At 41.2% G+C, this 15,747-nt stretch overlaps 1 protein-coding gene across 1 annotated transcript in view; it reads right to left on the reverse strand.

Moving 5' to 3' along the window:
- ALK (ALK receptor tyrosine kinase) overlaps positions 1-15,747 on the reverse strand; it is a 307,378-nt gene that overhangs the window by 163,673 nt on the left and 127,958 nt on the right. The gene's annotated exons all lie outside the window — the stretch shown is intronic.

Consider the following 15,747-nt stretch of genomic DNA (forward strand, 5'->3'; position numbering starts at 1 on the left):
GATTACAGATGAATACTTTCAAGTTTTATGTCTCAGCTCATTCTGCAGCGCTTCCACACCTCACAGTCGAAGGTTACATTTGCCAATTAGTTTGGAAAGTTTGCCCATTTGGTATTAAACCTATTAAGATTAAAGCAGTGCTTCAACTCACCTTTGAATGGTCTGAAACAAATACTATATTTAGATTTAACTCCCAGAAGAAAAAGCCCACACAGGTAAATAAGAGTTCAGGTTTATATTCTTGTGTGTAACCTCTCAGGTCTGGTCCAGACCCAAATATATTAACATTGGTTCAGTGGGATCCTGATTTGACAGCTCTGGTATATACATATTTATTTATAATACGTTACACTGTATCTAGTTCTCTCACCCAAATAAAGAACACAAATTCAATAGCTTTACTGCTACTCTTCTATAAACAGAAGACTGCAGCATTTTTAAGTCTAATATTAGAGACAGGATAAAGGTCTGACACAGTTTCATTTCTTCAGCAATTCATTCTAATGTATTAATTTTATATGCAGCTAATCCACATTAAACATTTCATTATTATCCAGTACATTGACTCCCTCGGCCTAATTCTATTTCAATACAATCTGAGGCTTATCCAGTGGGACAGAGGTAATGTATTTTCATCCCATTGCTGCTCATTTCAGGTGAGTCAAATGACTCCCTTTTGGTAACTGACTAATTTATCAATTTGTCCACAGAACAAGCACGCTGGGGCCTGTAGTTGGCAAATGAAAGGGACCAACCCTTGAAGAAAAAGTGTCATATTCCACTAATTCTAGCAAGACTGGTCAGGTAATGAAATCTCATTGTCTTGATTACTTGGAGCATCCATTAATACAGCCTGTCTGTTAATACTAAAAACATGCTGGTCTGCCGAAGAGTTTAATTTCATTGAGAGAGAAATTAAGGCTTAACAGGGCTGTAATTGAAACTTATTTTTAAATGTGCATGAATTTTAGCCAGAGCAGAAGCTTGTTTTTGAAAATGCCAAGGTTGAAGCTTCAGAGAAATGATCTGCTGTATCACTGAGCATGGCTCTGATGGAATCCAGGGCATCTAAGAAATACTGTTGAAGGGCTAGAGATGAATTCTGCTCATTTTCACCACAGCGTGTGAGCTGTGGACCACGAGGTGTAAAGCATCCACTCTGAGCTCCTGCAGCAGTTCACCTCCTCCTACAAGGGATCTGGTGAGTTGTCCTTATTTTATTGTTCTCATTTCTCTCCACTGAAACAAGGGTCAAGAGCTCGGATTTGAATAGCTCACTGTCAGATGCTGGTTTAGAACATGGGAATTGCACTTGTGTTCACAGATGTCCCCTTTGAAAAAAGTCTGATTTGGCAATTCATCTCAGGTCACACACAGGGCAGTAATGGAAGGGCTAAAAATGAAAACTGGATTCCTGTCAAACAATCTCTTTCCCTCCCATACATACATTTATCATAGCAGCATTTTTGACGTGTTTGTCAAAAACAGTGTACTTGACATTTACACCAAATTAATGACATATCTAAAACTAGAAAACATCTGTACTGAAAGAAACATGAAGAAATACATGAAGTACAGCCTGCTCAGATGTCAAAAGTTGCAAACAAAGAAGAGTAAAATGCAGTCACAGCTTTTTAAAAAGATTCCTTTATCTGAATAATAGTCTTTAATAGAGTTGCTAATGGAATTGTTTGATGAATTTAAACAAACTGGCTTTGTCAGTTATTTTTGTTGGTCAGTAAAAAAAGTGCAAAACCCAACAAAACAAAATCCAGCAACATGTATCATCCTTCCCTGTCTCCCCCTTTTGTTACAAACAAAAGAGAATTAGAGCAGTAAATCTTATGGCTTTAATTTTACCATCCCCATAAGAACAATGAAATCTCTGACATGAAAGGGAGCAAAGAGATTTCTGCTGGTGGCAGAAAGACACTAAGTGTTACAATAATTGCTGATGGTAACTTGCCAGGTGCAAGAGCCATTTGCTCATCTTACTGCCTTGCAACAGGGAGTCAGATTTTAAAAATAACAAACAAAGGCAGCTCTCATTCCTTCTTTTCTTGCAGTGGTTCTAAATCAAGAGAGCTGCCAAGGATAGTCCCTCTTATGCACTGACTTCAGGTCAGGTTCAAAACATCAATGAAGTCCAGTAGTAGACAAGGGTAGCTCCTACAGCAAATTTGTGAGATAGTCATGAATCTCCTTTGTTCTGACTTTTTTATTTCTACTCTCTGTCTGCAGGGCTCACACTCTGCAGTTGTAGCTTATTACTCATCACATGGCCAGTTGTACCTACTGATTTATATTGCTAAAAGGAGTACAGTTTTGGCACGGTGGGGTTACCCCAGGCACACTCTCCCAGCATGCTGTTCCCAGGAGGAACAGTCCCACATCAGCTGCTGTGAAATGGTGCCTAGGACATCAGTACAGAGGATATGGCTCCATAATGGATTACACTGTGCTGGCCTCACCACTAACAGAATTTTGTCAGAAATGTCCTCCCAGTGCATACTTTTGGAGAGATCCCCTACCCGGGCAAATGCTAGAGCTATGAGAGATTGCAATTTTTTATGTGTACATGTTTATTTTATTTTAAAAGAGGAGAGAATAAACACAACTTTTCTCTTGTTTTAGAAAGCTGAACTACCTCATGGATGAGTTCCTTGTCCACAGCAGTGTTCTTTTTTTGGTCCTTATGCTCCTTTAGTTCATAACTGCCCAGCAAGGAATGATCAGAGCCTCACTGTTAGCTCTGGGATTATGGGAATGGTTTCCAAAGTTAAAATGGGGGTACTTCTTTAAAACCACAGAGACTTTCTTATACAGCAGAATTTGAAGACTCTGGGATTAAACCATGGCACCCACAAAGGAATAATTAATGTATCTGATGTGAGCAATGATACATTTTGAGCACAAATCCCTATGGTTCTCCCTTTCCTCAAAAGCACAATCTCTCAGACACTGCTTGCCACTGTTTCCTGCGATGCCCTCCCAGGATCAATATGACCACCATTTCCAGGATCAGCCAGAGACTGCTACTCAGAGTTAAGAGATCGATGCCACATCCATGCCAAGGGATACAAGAATATTCTATTTCACAGCGAGACACTTTCTCAGCAAAACCAGAAGCTACCTGTTCAATTATATTTCCCTCCAGTGGGAATCCATGTGGCATTCTTTGAGATCATTGTGTAGATGTGTAAGACTCTAAGGTTCCAGCTAGAATTTCCTTGCACTTCTTCTGTCCTATTAGCTTGCAGCTCTAAAAAGACTCTTGGGATCCCCCTGGGTGAATCGGTAGAAAAAGCACTGTAGCTTCCACCAAACTTCTGCTGCTATTTAGATATCAGGGGACATAAGCTGAGATGAAAGGCCCCATCATGGTTCATGCTGCCAGTGTCACATTCTGCTGCTCAGGACTCTGAAGGGTCTATTACTTATCACAAAGATCTTCACCAGTGAGTAATTTCAGGAGACTTTCACTACAGGTTTCAAATTGGACTCTGGCTGCATAGTGCAATGCTGATATTGAAGAGATGCAGTTAAAATAACCAAATTGTAACTAGATATTACACCCACAGACCCAGGCACTTAGCACTTCTGCAGTCCTGAGCTCATTCATCATCAGCACACAGAACCCAGGGTTTGCAGAGGGAACAGCATTCAGTATTTTGCCCCCATGTTTGCATTATATGGCAGAAACCATATTAGCTGATACTGCTCTGTGGTTTTCCAGAAAGTGATGGTCTAAATGTAAATACTTTATTTTTCACATTCCCCCTAAACACTCATGAAGTATGTCAGAAAGCTACCAATAATATTCAGCTTCTAATGATATTTTCCCCTGCCTTTTAAATAGCTGCAGTCATAAGGCAATGGTGTTACTCATCCTCATATGTTGTGTCTGATAACATCTCTGGCAACTTGCTGTCACTTCAGACAAACACACATGAAAAGATATTTATGCTTTAAGCACAGTAGATTATTGCAGTTGACATAAAAGGAATATTACAAGACAAATTAATATATCCTGCATGAAAAATTGCTGTTGATCCCTTGGAAACTTGTTTACAACATTTTTAACATTCACGTCACACTAAGGAAAGGATGGCTTATCAGCTTAGTAGCAAGATGTTTTTGAGGTGATGAAGACAGCTTCAAGTTCTACTGTTCAGGACTAATGAGGTAACAGATTATTTGTAAACAAGAAAACTGATGTTTAAGTACTATGCATGCACAGACACACTATGAACAAAGCACCTGTCAAAAAAGGTTTTCGAATTAAGGAATACAAATTGGTAAGCCTACATCTTAAACCCACATCAGCAATGAAGCCCATTCCCACAATCTCTGGCCCAACATCCTTATCTGATATGGATGCACAAAACACCTGAAAATCATGCCAGTGAATGCTGAGGTAACCCTGATATGATCAAAAGACAGAGCCATTCCTTTGGCCTGAGGAGCTGGGTAAACCTAGAATCCAATTGCAAGCCCCTTGAAAAGCTGGTCATCTGACAGCTACCCAATAGCTTTGAATGCACCCCGATAACTGCTCATATCCTAAATCCTTCCTGTTCAGTCTTGGGGCAAAACCATGGACAGAGTCAGGTCAAGTTCTTCTACTCAACAACCTCATGATGCTCAGCGAGGTCAGTGCAACCCCATTGTTTTTCTGAGGCAGCAGCCCAGGAAAGATGGGTGCAGCCCAAAAAGACATCCGCCTGAGAAGTCACATTGGGAAACAGAGGTCCCCAGCAAAGTGTTCATTGCAGAAAAGAGCCACCAGCTCTTCCGGGACAAGTACATGGAGGCAACTCCTCAACTTGCAGCTGAGGGTCTAGGATTTCCAGCATGTGATGGGGCTGACCTACCAAAAAGCAGCTCTGTGGAAAAGGACCTGGCAGTCTTGGCGGGTGACAAGTTCACTGCGAGCCAGCAGTGTGTCCTTGTGGCCAGGAGAGCTAATGGGATCCTAGTGTGCATCAGGAAGAGTGTGGCCAGCAGGTTGAGGGAGCTGATCCTGCTCCTCCTACTTGGCCCTAGAGAGGCCACATCTAGAGTGCTGTGTCCAGTTCTCTTCAGTGGCTCCTCAGTGCAACACAGACAAGGAGCTACTGAAGAGGGTCCAGCAGAGGCCACAAAGATGATTTGGGGTCTCTCTCTCTTGTGAGAACAGACTGAGGGAGCTGGGCCTGTTTAGTCTGGAGAAGAGAAGACTGAGAGGAGATTTCATTAATGTGCATAAATATCTCAAAGCCAGGTGCCAAGGGGATGGTGCCAGACTCTTTCCAGTGGTGCCCAGTGACAAGACAAGGAGCAATGTCTGTAAACTAAAATGCAAGAAATTCCACCTTGGCATGAGGAACAACTTTCCATTGAGGGTGGCAGAGCACTGGCACAGGCTGCCCAGGGATGTCGTGGAGTCTCCCTCTCTGGAGACATTCAAACCCCACCTGGACACACTCCTGTGTCACCTGCTCCAGGTGACCCTTCCCTGGCAGAGGGGTTGGACTGGATACTCTCCTGAGGTCTCTTCCACCCCTAACTATTCTGTGATCCTGTGAAAAGCAAAGCTCAAAATACAGCTGGGCTGACTTAATCTGATCACACTTATAAAGCAGCAATTTAACAATCTTTGCAAAACTGATAGATTGTTATTCTGAACATAAACTCCATCTTCCTCCTAAAAGGATTTTATTACCTTTCACGTACAAGTTCAATACTCTACCAGATTAAATTAGAGCTGTAAAAACCATTAACAGTCAACGTCTGTTGGGGACTGTACAGTAGAAAAAAATTATTTAAATCAAGTTTTATAGTCTTTAGAGATGCTGACTGGAGAGAACATTTCCACTAGTATCACAAAACATCCCACAGAGCTGGTCTTCACACTCTTCATTTTACACTTGACTTTCACATTAACTATTCAAGCAAAACTCTCATAGCAGGAGCTCAGTAGCTGGCAAAAGCCATGAAAGAACTGGGCACTACCTGAGTGATAACATTAAAGAAAATATTCTGTTATACCTTTTTTGAGCTTATATATACAGATTTTCTAATTGCCTCATCAAGGCTCCAAAATGTGCTGAATGTGAAGAATGTGAATGGTCTCCAGTGCTGAGTGCAATGTGACTGCATAAGCACCAGAAGATTTGCAACCTGCTATACTTGCATCTGACTTAAAATTCATGAAGGTAACAGCCTTTGAATTATTACAAAATTTGGAGCTGAACAATTCTTTACAATCTAATTATGGTAATTGGATGATATCTTACCTCTTTGGAAGCTGATCAGAGTTCCTGCCATTAGCTGAAATAGAATGGGGATTTCACTTCTAATACCTAGCAGGAGTGTGAGCACGTTTCTCTGGATGATGCAAGAGCAATTCAGAAGCACTAATGAATTCATACTAACTCTTGTGGGCATGTAATACATTTTACAAATGGACAAGTTAGGGCAGACATTAAACAACTGCAAACAGCATGCAGCCAAGATGGGTATCAGAGCTGAGATCTGCAAGTCAAAACTCTTTAAAAATTACCTCCTATTCAAGTATCTTTTATTTCCTGAGGGTAAAGGGGAAGGCCAATAATCCATCAAAGCAAAATATAGTAAAATTTTGTCCTGTTTCTATGGCATCAAGCAAATTTTATTTGCCCCATATGATTTCTCTTAAATTCAATGTCTTCACTCATATAAAGCCTTGTCCTTCTAAAAACCAGTGTTCACTGTCACTTTTGGGAACGGCAGCAGTACCACAGAAATGTGACTTCAGGAAAGAGAGCAGTCCTTCGTTTTCTCACACTCCAGTCCAAGAAATTTTCTGTATTATTTTAACTATTCTCTTGGAGGCAACCTTGAAGACTTACACATGGAGGAAGGACTCTCCTAGCCACGACCTTCACACAATTCTTTCACAGAATTCCCCTATCACTTCCCTACACTCAGGTGTAGTGTGTGAGCTGAAGTCCAAACGAACACCCTTATAAAGCTTTATTACTATTTATCTGTTTAAATTCCAGTAATCCCTAATATATCCATATGGAAAAGCTGAATCTCATCACAGTACTCTTTAGATAGACAATAAAAGATTTTTTTCTCACAAAGCCATTTACATCCAGTTTTTCAAAAGGAAAGTCAGATGGAAGAACAAGAAAAAGAAAACAATAAAAGCTCCAGGTATTGCCTTCTGTAACAGGAGTTAGAGCCAGATGCTGTTACAGCCCAATTCCTAAATGACTCAGCAACGTTTGCTCCCAGCTAAAAAGCACTGAACTGAAAAAAAGTAGCTAGTTAATTAAAAACTTAAAATTCAATGCCGAAATTAAAATCTTTCCTAGAGAATGACAGAAGAGTCTTTAAATAATTCAGTCTTGCACAGCTGATTAACCAATATGCATCTTCTCTTTTGCTGCTGACAGAGGCGAATGGCAAGTTGCTTTTGAGATGCCTGTTCTGAGACTAGAGGATGGGAGAATTTTCTGTCATCATGAGCAAGACAGACCTACAGGGAAAGCTATGAGGAAGCTGGTCCTGTCAGTAAAAACAGAGAGGCAGAATGCATGTTCAGTAGCTCAGTGTGTGCAGTAGTTAAGGGGAGGGTGTGAAAGGAAGCCAAGTGCTGTGCCTCTAGTTGCTGTTTTGCCCTCGAGTGTGCTTATTCGATTACACTCAGGAGGCTAGAAGCTTAAAAATTAAGAATTTCAGCAATACTGTGACGCACAAGTACCTGAATAGAAATGTGCCTGGAACAGAATTGCGGCAACTCACTGTTCAGTAACGTCAGAGACCACGTTAAACAAGAAGCTAGTACTGCAAGTTAGTCCTCTGAAGAACTAGAAAGCCACAAGAGAAGGCACCTAATTAAATCTCTCTGGTGCAGTCCTCCTCCTTTTGCATTCTGTGCCATGATTAAACTCATCACACAGAAGCTGCCTTTATGTCAGCTTTAAGTGCACAAGAGTCATAACTCAGACCATTGGAGAATCATGAAATTGGTCTACAGATAACATAAATAAGATAAATCATGACAAGATGATGCATTTTAATGCCTCATACATTTCAATTTGCTGTTGTCATCATCTTCTGCACATACATGCATGTACATCCATGCACACAGTGCCAGGAGTCTATTAGCTGCCCAACTGTCACCGTAAGTAGTGGGAAATGTGATGATTCTATCCAGAGCTTGTTAAATGCCTGATAACATAAAGCATCTGTCACCAAATCCCTGCCCATACTGAGCCACCTTTCCTCCATTTCTAGTCCACACCACTTCCATCTATCTGCCTGTCAGTCACCTGGGTATCAGTTCTGCATGTTTTGTTCAGCAGACTCATTTTCACTCATCTTTTAGCCCTAGAGCTTCCTCGTACTTTCTGTGCATTCCTAAGTCATCACTGCATGGATGAAGATGGAGACGAGTGCCTTGGCACACCAGTTAGGGGATGGAAAGAAATGCAGATGGCAGAAAACTTTTGAGGACTCTCTGCTATACTGTGAAAGCTGCACTGGCTGCTGGTTTTCCTTCTGCTCATTCAAAAAACCCACTTGACATTCATGTGTAAGAAAAAAAGCAATCTTCACCCACACACCAGTTGTCAATGAGCAGGCAAGTGAGGAGATAATGACCCTTTCCCCCAGTTCTGGCAATGAGAGCTTCTCTGAATGTTGATAGGCATGCTGAAACATCCTGACGCAATCAATGACAGAAGAGGATTCCACCAGCTTACAGTTTCTGTTCCCTGGGCCTTTGATCACTTATGTGCTCTCCAACAACACAGTTAAACATCACACTTAGACAGCACTTTATAAATTGAAAACATCGCAGAAACATTAAATTATTAAACCTCAGGATGCTAAAAATCCATTTTTCAAATTGGAAAAAACAATACAAAAGTGAGGGGCTTGACTCCTTAATGCAGTAAAGTCATGCATTACAGAGAATTAGAAGTCTGAACTGCTCAATCTCCAGCAATCTTATTTATGATGGCAACATTTATCTGAAAGAGCTAGTTTCATCTGCTTCTTGCTGTTTACTCTTTAATTAAAACTCTACTTAATCTGCCTTTTCTGTGAAATAAAACAGATTCCCCTTTCTATTCTAGAGACAGTGGCACAGGTGAAGGAGGGACTGTGGTTCTGATGAAGACTACATGCCATGGTAAGATCAGATCTCTGTAGACTGGACTACAGATGTCCAGACCTCTTGGTTCTGACCTTTCAAGGACCTTCCAGCACAAACAAGCTGTCCAGTGCTGTCACTGTTTTAAAATGGGCTCTCTGAACCACAGGAGCTGGAAAGTCCTTCCACAGGTCTCCATCCAATGTCCTGCTCTGAGCAGGATCACCACCAACACTAGATGAGGGCAGTTACAACTCTGTTCAACCAAGTCTTGAAAGCCTCCAGGCATGAAGACATGACAGCCTCTCTGGGAAACCTGTTCCAGCACTGCACCCCACTCCTGGTGAATCTGTGAAATCCAACCTGGACCTCCCAAATGGGAAGCTGTTGCCACCACCTATTGAATCATCTGCTATGGCTGAGAAGTATTTGTCTTAGCCTTCTTTGTATCTCTCTGGTGGGTGGTTGTGGCCACCTCCAGCTCACCTCTCACACACCTTGCCAGCCCCAGCAGACCCAGCTCTCTGAGGGGGTACATCCTGCAGGCTCTGGAACACACAGCAGCCCCACTGGGCCCTACCACTTTCCCCACATACCCCTTGACGTGGGAAGGGCAACCAAGGCCAGACACAGTAACCCAGGTACAGCCTCACCACCACAGAGTAGTCCAGAATAAGTAGCTTCTCTCAGTACTGGATGCTTTCCTCCTACCTTATTTTGGATGGCTGCTTACCCTATTTGTTATGGGGGTTGGGTCCTCCAAAGACCAAGACTACTCAAGGCCACCACTTCCCAGCCTGGAGAATGGATGCTGCACCAGCACATCCCGGTGCAAGCAGAGTTTATTACTTGTGGTGGCTCCACAAGGGTCCTGTTAACCCATTCCTAATTTACCAAGGCCCCTCTGGAGCAAAGTTCTGCCATTCACTGCATCAGCAGAGTCCCCTCCCTCTCCTTTCAGCTGAGTATCATCTACAACTCTGACCAGTGTCTCACTGTTTAGGTCATGGCTGATAATACTGAGCCCTACCAGCCCCAGTACTGGCTCTCCCAATCCTTGCTGCCCTTTCCTTGAACCCATACTCTTACATGCCAAGGTCTGGGGGTTTTCTTGGCCTGTAAAGGCAAAGAAATTCACTGAAATTCATGTTCCCATGTTAGATGAAATTCATCTAACGATGAAATTGCTTTAACATGTACCAAGGAAGACTAATGGCTTATTTAAAACACTTTATTCCCCCACAGGGCCTAGAAGACTCACTGAAGGCCAGACCTCTTCACAGAGGGTGCCTTAGAATGTCACTGCACCAGAGGCCAAGAGAATGAGGGAATAGACAGCTGGCAGCTATAAAGAGACAGTGACAACAGCACACATGGAAACAAAGAAGAGCTTCAGTCATGTCAACAGTGACCATTAAAGCACATGGAGCTCAAAATATTTTTGCTACAATACCAAACCATAATTTCTGTGCCTTGTCTCTTCCCTTCAGTTTGCTTTTCTTACTGTGATTGCATTGCAATTCACTTGAAAATTACATTTATGTTGAGGAAGAGCCATTTTTTCTTTACTTGTTCTGCAAACTGCCTATCACACTTTTGGGCTCTGAATACTGTGAACTGACTGAAATAATAAGGACACTACTTTTTCCAGCAGTGAAAGAATAGGAAAAAGTCTCCACTCTTCATGCAAGCAAATACCCATGGGGCTTCAATGTGGGTTTCACATGAGTACAAATTGTAGAGGTTCAAGCTCTCGATGCACATTATGGATGAAAGACCATACAGTTCTTTTGCTCTAAAAACAAAAAGGCATGGCCACAGGGGATCTGCCCACTGAACAGGGCATGCCAATCATCTCACATGTTGTAATCCTACCTTCAGCATGCCTTATAAATCAATTCTTTTTCTCAAGAGAGAAATGTTTATCTTAAAAAATAACAAATTTCAACAGCACAAAGCCTAACTATGATGGAGAAATATTACATGGAATTCAATTAAACAGGACTAACCATGATACATCATATGACTTTTCTTCTTCCAAAAACAATATTTAAATGTCTCTGAAATGTCACCACAGCCCTAACTAAGCATTTTTGCCTCAAAAATCAAACTGAGGAAGTCACCTAGATTGTCAGGGGAAAGGTGGGTCAAGGTGTATCTGTAAAGATGTACTAAGCTCTTCTGACCAACTACATTCACTTTTCAGCCTTACTGAAACTATCTAATGAGAAAAAAAATCAAGTAGTCAGACTTATCATTCTGTTGGCATCCTGAACAAATTACCTTTAGCTCATTGACATTCTAATTTTCTAGAAACAGGCATAGTTATGCTAGAAAGGTTATGACTTGTGTATTTATCTTGGTTACAATTATTCTATGCTCTTTTCACTTCCATAAGATATAGCATAAATGAGAAATCCCATTTTATTTGGGTTTTGTTAGCTGTAAAATGAAAGAACTACTGTCTTATTAAAAGACTATCTCTCTACTCTAGTTTTAGCCTGGAGATAACAGAACAAGGAATGGATGGCAGGGTGAATTGGAAATGGATTGTGGCTCATAACCCGGATTTTACACAGCCCAGAATGACACCCAAGAGTTTAGAAGCTGGCTCTGCACGAGAGTGATTGTAGCTGACGGTTTCAGTGAGTCCCCACCACAAAGCCATTCCATTATCAGTACCAGAGTGAGACATCTCAGTGGTAAGCTGGTGTAAATGAAACTTGTGTGGTTCCTGTACTGTGGACACTCAGTGAATTCTGACCTCAGTGCTGTCTCATTCTACCTGCACTAAGCCCTAAATGCCTCCCAGGGCTTATCCCTGTGGAGCAAAGCCCCAGTGAATGTTAGTTCTGAAATGAGCAGGCGCATCAGACAGCATGTGCAGGAGGTACAGAAGTGATTCAGGAGCCCAATGAGGTCTGGCACATGGAAGGGGACAGCTTGCCTTAACACAACTATCCTTGCCCTCCGCTTCCCTCTCTGGTGACTGATGACTTTCCTGCTGGCAAAGAATGAGTGGAAACACTTCGTTTCACAAACTGATGCATTATGGTAACTGGTGCAGTATTTTATGCAACATGGTACAGATGAAATTCAAAAGTAAGCTGAGTGAATTTAAGGTACTTCTGGGAAACCACCCATGTTGTCTTTAAATTCACAAAGGTCACTGGTGTTCTACAGGACAGCAGGGAAAGATACTTAGGACTTAGTTTTAATAAGGCTGCTTTAAAAGTCCATACTATAAAACACCATATTATTAAGAAAGGAAAGATTATTTCACTTTTACACCATTCACATAATTTGCCTACATTTTGCATTTCACCTGCAGGTCACTTTTCTTTTCATGACTATGCTGCCTTCCTTTCCTAATTGGAGGCGTTAGCACAAGGCTGCCAAATCGTGTGGCAAGGGATGTTATTTAAAACCAGACAAGACCCAGCTTTCTTTGACTTCAAACAAAACCTTATGACCACCTGTCAAATGATCCAAGGTTCAACAGACCCATGTTTTTTTGAAAGCATCACTTCTGGCCTTAAATCAGCCTGGCAGCCTTCTTTTAAGGGTGGAAAATAAACTCCCCTAGGAATAAGCTAGTGGAGGCAGCAGACATGTAAGCTATAACACAACAGTGAAGAGCAAACAGACAGTTCTCCTATTTCTAGTGACATCCAGCCACATAGGATTTACTGCTATGGCTTTTCAATAACCTGAGTCCTATACAGAGTGAATGTGCTATAGGCTGTTATGAAGTGGTTGGCAGAGACTCCATAAAGGTTACAGGAGATACCCAAGCTTCACTGAATAATGCTCCTTCCCTCCTTGCCTTTTAGATAAAAGTAAATATTGCAAGGTCATATGCAGCAGAAATACACTGCTGACAGCATGTCACTGTGGAAGCTCTAATAAGCCCATAGGTGTTTGTGCATATATGTCATATTTGACAGCATGCACTTTCACAGTTCCTGCAGGCAGCATTTTTCATCCCAGCTGGCAAGGGTTTAATGGCTTTTCTATTAAACTGGTTGTTTAAAAAAAAAAAAAAACAAACCAGAAAAACATGTCTTTTCTGTTCATTACAAACGTGGAACTGATCCTGAAGGGAACATGGCAGAGACTAGTAGACCGAGGAAGCTTTCAAATAATTTCCATTTTTGAAGATGAACTATCAGGGTATTTAATTTAGTTAAGTCTCAGTATGGCTGTAGCCTTTGTTCTGGATACGGTTGATAGGGTTTTTCCTTAAGGAGAAATGTGTAAACGGAAGCAAACAGAGCTGCTGAAACAGAAGATGCCTACTTTTGGTGGCCTTCATGACTGAACAACTAGTGAATTTTACTGAATTTACTGTTGTTCAGAGGAATCCCATTTTTCCCATTAAATGTAATCATACATTGGGATAACAGGTACTGCAGTCGCTTTCAGCTTTTGGCATTCTTGTAGGAAAATTAACTGCTTCGGAATCCTGAACACAGGGAGATTGAGTCAAGAAGAATGTTGATGAGGTGCATGAAACCAGCATCCTCTCTCCGAGGCTGTAATTCAGCATTCAAGTACAGACAAATGAGATGTGGAATCTTCAGACCTCTGTGATTTCACAAATTTGATGTTCAAACCTCTGCCAGGAACTAAATATCCCAATATGAAAGCCAAAAATTACAGGCCTGACTCACAGTGACCATCTCTTGCAATCCTTTACACACTGGCCCCTTCCAAACATGTCAGTGAGTTTTCATACAATTTTGCAATTTGCATAGAAAACAGAACTGAAGTTGGTATGAGCACGGGATCTCATATCTAGAAAGTTTAAATAAAACCAACTAATTCTAACAGTTCTTTTTGCAGTAACACTTATCTGGGATCCCTTTCTAGCACTGTTTCTAAGACAAAAGCTTTCACATGCTGTAGATACTCCAAGGATGGTTGCTAATGTCAGGTTTCAATGGCAAATGCTGCTTCATGTATGATACTTGTCTAGTGTGTGTGAGGGGCGCTATTTATAAAAACAACATGGTACATTTGACTGATTTTGCAAAGAAACTAATGCAAATCCACAAATGCTTTAAGGGTGACTGAAACAAATTAGCATAGAATGGTAGAGTGGTTTGGTTGGAAGGGACTTTCAAGATCACTCAGTTCCAACCTCCCTGCCATGGGAAGGAACATCTTCTACTAGACCAGTGTGCTCAAAATCCCCATCAACTGGGCCATGAACTCTTCCAGAGATGGGGCATCCACAGCTTCTCAGGGCAACTTGTTCCAGTGTCTCACCACCCTCACAAGGAAGAATTTCTTCCTAATAAATAGTCTCCATCTGCCCTCTTTACTTTAAAATTATTACTACTCACCCTACCACTACCTTACTTGACAAGGTCAGCCCCATCTATTCTATAGGGCCCTTTTCAGTGCTGGGAGGCTACTGTAATGTCTACCAGAGACTAATAATGAATAATGTTGTACATATGCTTTCTTCCTTTGAAATGCTGTAGAGGCTTTATCACTTTTCAAGGTTTCAAATACAAATTGCAGAATGCCTCTAAATGGAAGATTGTCTTCATTTGAAAACAGCAGACAACTAGAGCTTGGTAACCATTCTACATTATTGCACAGCCCACAAAGGGCTGTTTTGAAGAAATCCTAACTTGTTACAGCTAGATGGAAATCAGATACCACCTTTTATTAAATTAAAAGCATCTACTTTGTAGTAAATGAAGTGTACAAGACCCAAACCACACAAATAGGGTGGTGAAAAATTATATATAAAGTCATAAAAGACAACCTCCATGGTCCTCTACCATTCAGTCTGCAATCCTTGAAGAGAGAGCAATATACAGAAAACACAACTTGATACTCTTGCTTGAAATATTAAAGTGTGTTCAAGGGTTTGATAACAGCCTGCAATTTGCAGATTTTAATACCTTGTGTGAGGGAGATGAAGGCTGATCAAGGATCATGGTTCATAAACAATTGGAACATAAACCATTCTGAAATATAACAGCACTCAAAAGAATCAAAATATTTCATCTTTTCTAGGGGGCTTAAGTACTGGGTAAAGCTAGCACCACCTACACTGTAGCATACAGAATAATCTTGGCTTCATAGAAATAATAGGGGCAATTTGTGCCTTGGCCTCTAGATTTCCAGCAGGGCTATCAGTTTATGACAGAGGCTTTCTGGCACATGGGTACCTACTCAGTCAGAAACAGAGTTGCAGCTGCCATTTATTTCATGATCACCTGAAAACCTTCAGAGCTGGTAAATGTTGGCCTTTATAATTCAGATACTTTTAATGTAGTACCTTTCCTCCCTAGCCAGTTGCTTCAAAAAAAATCAAATAATATCTGCCTTTCCATTTTGTCAATGATATACCCTCTCATGGGTGCTGACACTTTCTTCAATTTTGCAGTTATTATTTCAGATAGATTAGAAAGATCTCTCCTGCCTTAGCACTCAACGTATCAGCTGGGACTTAGAATGATCTCAATTATAAGAGAACTGTCATTTTTGGGGGAAAATTCTCTAATGTCCTGTCATAGTTCCCTAATATGATGGTCTGGTTGAAACTAAAACATTTATATAGTGAGAAAACAAAGACACCTTTAGCCCAACATTTATTCTTC

The sequence above is a fragment of the Lichenostomus cassidix genome, chromosome 3 (genome assembly GCF_008360975.1).
Source record: "Lichenostomus cassidix isolate B80296 chromosome 3, HeHo_3.0, whole genome shotgun sequence".
Classification (NCBI taxonomy): Eukaryota; Metazoa; Chordata; class Aves; order Passeriformes; family Meliphagidae; genus Lichenostomus; species Lichenostomus cassidix.